The 3,933-nt window shown below is 39.4% G+C and overlaps 1 pseudogene; it reads right to left on the bottom strand.

Annotated features, from left to right (window-relative positions):
- LOC115868252 overlaps positions 1 to 3,933 on the bottom strand; it is a 10,525-nt pseudogene that overhangs the window by 1,494 nt on the left and 5,098 nt on the right.

The raw sequence follows: 3,933 nt of genomic DNA, 5'->3' as shown, positions 1-3,933 counted from the left end.
CCCAGTACTGTCCTTAATGTTTATAGGAGTTGTTTTTTTTAACTGATTGACTCAACCCCACATAAATTTCCTAGGATACTTTCTTTCTTAAGGTCAACTGATTATACACTTTCATCCTATCTGCAAAATATCCCACCGCAGCCCTTCACTGGGGTCTACAGAGTAAGCCATATCACCATGCAAAGCTGACCACCAGCGACGTCATAACGAGCGCTCAGGCTACTAACAGCAACAACCAAAACCTTCAAAATTAAATAACTACAGCTATGAACAGACTTAAAAATTAGGACAGAAAAAAAGTATAAAAATATCAAACTGAATCCAGCAGTATATAAAATTAAAAATACATGTCCTACATAAATATTTTTCTGTGTATGGAATTCTACAACTAAAATATACTAGAGCCAAATGTCTTTACACTTTAAAGCTAACTGTTTTCATAATGAAGTAATATGTTCATTAGCTTTCTTATGAAGATATTACATATTCTGATTAATCCCTTGCTCTGTAATTTAAATCAGTGAAGTATAACTGATAGCAGAAACTTTATAAATATACTATAGCCCTATATCCTCAAGGTGAGCCCTGTAATTATTCACTGTTCAAATTGTTTTACTGCTTCAGTTCACTAAATGATACTTCATTCCCTGATTGATTGTGACTTACTAGCAAATTCCAGGCAAAAAAAGTCCTCTCAGAAATATTTGTATGTGCGTGTATGTGTTTTGGGATGTAAGTGTAATTGGTGCTTTTATACTTTTGTTTCTTGTGGTTTTTTCCCACTAGCATCATTCCTCCTTTGGAATGAGACTTATAAAAATGATTTTATGAACGTAAACATTCACCTATAAAATTAGACTACTGGAGAAAAAAATTAAAAGTAGTGATGCCTAAAGAGATCCTGAATTCAAATAAGATTTCTCTTTCTAATAGCTAATTCATTGTTGCTAAAGTGGTATTTCGGTTTGAAGGATTAAGAAGAAAAAAAGAATTGAAACTATTTAAAAGCAATGCATTTTACAAGATAGTTGGTAGGGGAAAGGAGTGATCCAACAACTGTGTATTGACTTATCATTTGCTGTCAGTCTGTTATTGGTTAACAACCTTATGCATAACAGATGGAGACAGTGCCTGCTTATGAGTTGTTCGTGATCATTGGTGTGTTTGAATCCACTGTAATGACCATGGTGTCAATCCATCTAATTGGGTTTCCCGCACTTTCATTGTCTGTTTTAACAAACATGATGTTCTTTTCTAATCTGTCTGTTGTGATTACTGTCTGCTAAATTATATTAATGAAATATACATACAATGCTTTAAGGAGGTATTATACCCCAGGAGGTACAATGGTTAGTAAATCTTTTTGGAGGAAATTATACCAATTTTGCATCTTGGAGGAGAATTACCAATTAGCCCCTGTTAAAAAGGAGTTGTAAAGCATTTCACAGATAAAGACTCATTTGAAAATTCAAGAAAATTTGACACATAGAGTTGTTTTCCAAAGACACCTTGTCTATATAAGTTTGATTAGTTGAGGACTTTCCCAGGAAAAAAATATTTAATCAGATAGATTCCTTGAAAACGTAAAAATATTCTGTTTATAACAGCAAAGCAGGCAGTTTTCTAATTATTTCAGAATATTTTTTAGTTGGTGAGTCTGCCTCCTCATTGATCTGGAGAAGCTTGCCACGTGATAAACACACTGCTTTATAGAGCACATGCCTACTAAGCTCACTTGTTCTGTGGAAAACACTGTGGCCCCTACCATTAACATCGTTTTTAGGAGAACAGCCATGCGTTTACATTAGCCCAGAACGGCAGCCAGAAGTGAATGGTGGTTAGGCAGGCACAGATAAGTTGAAGTGAGCTAGTCACTATATTTCAACCCTTGTGGACTGGTTAAGTGGTGGGCATTTATTCTAAAATGAGACAATCAAGACTTTCTCTAGAATGTTCAGTTTAGAAACTTAACACCGAAGTCTTTCTATTATTTTCTCATAGGTGTAAAGTAAATCTGAGGTGAGAAAAAAAATGAGATTTATATGGAAAAAAATAAGAGAAAGTCCCAAGAATCAGCTATATCCCATCTACCAAGTCTGTATATTCCAGGAGGAAACATTAGTAGAGACAGTGTCCCAGCTGCTTTTGTCCCATTTACAGAATGACTGCTACTGGCCCTCTAATGTTGTGAATACTTGCTCTCAATTTGAAAGAATTTTGCCAACCTCTTCTTATTACAAATTCTTCCTCACAATCACCTTCATATGATGCACTTTAAGCTTTTAACTCATTAAAAGAACTTTCAGCCTTTGTGGGGAACAGAAGGATTTCTCTTAAGCTGTCTCCCCAATAATATGTACCAGACTTAGCTGCTTGAGAATGACTGTACTCTAGGCGGTCAGCGAAAGTAGGTCAGAGGTTATTCTCCTTAACATCAGCCATCTAGAGCAGCCAGACTGACTCACCCTAAGTAGGGCCCAGTCCTTTCTGTTATTGTTCCCTTGAAGCAGTGCCCAAAGGCAAGCCCGGGACCACTCTAAGATGACTAAGCTTAGGCTACCATCTTGCCACACATGCCCCCCTATTCCCTCCTCTTACTATTGCACATTCACCCCTAGGTCATTCCCCTCCTATTGCTTGTATTGCCTATGTTACAACCCCTCTCTATGATGTAGGTTGTTATCTGCTATCAGGGGGCTTGCATGCCTCCCAGGATAGTAACTGCCTGCTTTATTGTATGAGACACCAGAATGATCAAACCTGTTCAAGGATGAATTGTACTGCCCCTCTCTATGATGCATGATGCTGTGATGTATCCCCCTAAAGTGATATGATGCGTGGTTAGCAATAAATAAGGAGGCTCCCTGGTTCTCAGGAGGGTGCTCCCATGAGAGAGGTGGACGAGAGGGCTGTTCCCGTGAGGGCGGAGGACGGAGGATGAGGGCAGCTGCTCCCACGAAGGAGGTGGCTGCTCCCTCTCTGGCCACCAGGTTCCCCCCACGAGGACCACCAAGCGGGGTGGAGGTGAGCAATGCTACCATGTAATATGTCTGACTGTATTATTGTATTATCTCTCATGCTCTCGAAGACTTTAATATAATGCTTATATATCTCAACTGTACAATTGTGCATTACTGAACCCGTGGGTAGTATTAGAAGCAGCGGGTGGGGGCTGGCCCCTCACTCCCTCGTCATTTTAATTTAATACTACAAGCCTTTTCTTGCCCTAAAAGAAGACTAAATATGAGCCATGTGCACTGGTTCTGATTCACCTACACATTTACTTAAAGACACAATTAGGAATAGACCTCATTGGAAACCTTGGGGCTGCCTGTAGTCTTCCTCTGAAGAGCCACTGTCCACATTCTTTTTCACTCAGCTAGTTTTCTTTGGGTAGTCTTATTTATTTAGGTAACGAACACCAAAACATATATGTTCTTATCAATAGCCAAACCCCACCCACATCGTTCTCTTTTGTATTCCTATTACTATCTCATTTTGCATCACTACCATCCTCTTGACCAAGTGGGGTGGAGGAAGGGGGGAGGACAAGGGCTGAAATCGCTATCAAGCGTGTCAATCTCACTGCCATTTCATTGATTCCGACTCCCAATGACTCTATAGGACAGTGTTGAATGGATCCTGTGGGTTTCCGAGATAAGAACTCTTCACGTGGGTAGAAAGCCTCATCTTTCTCCTGCAGAGGGGGCTGGTGATTTCAAACGATTGAACTTGCAGTTAGCAGCCCAACAAGTAACCATCACATCACCAGGGGTCCTAGCATATCTACAGATGCTAATTTATCCCATTTACTATTATAATGATGGTCATGAGAATTAGAATTGAAATTCTTGTACTCATGAACAATATTAAGAGTCAGGGAAGAAGGGGTGAAACTAACCCAAGCTGCCCTATGCAGTGCCTCTATCTCCC

Source organism: Echinops telfairi, unplaced genomic scaffold (genome assembly GCF_000313985.2).
Source record: "Echinops telfairi isolate 266 unplaced genomic scaffold, ASM31398v2 ScPeMD7_9;HRSCAF=40, whole genome shotgun sequence".
NCBI lineage: Eukaryota > Metazoa > Chordata > Mammalia > Afrosoricida > Tenrecidae > Echinops > Echinops telfairi.
This window is presented reverse-complemented; position numbering and strand designations above follow the sequence as displayed.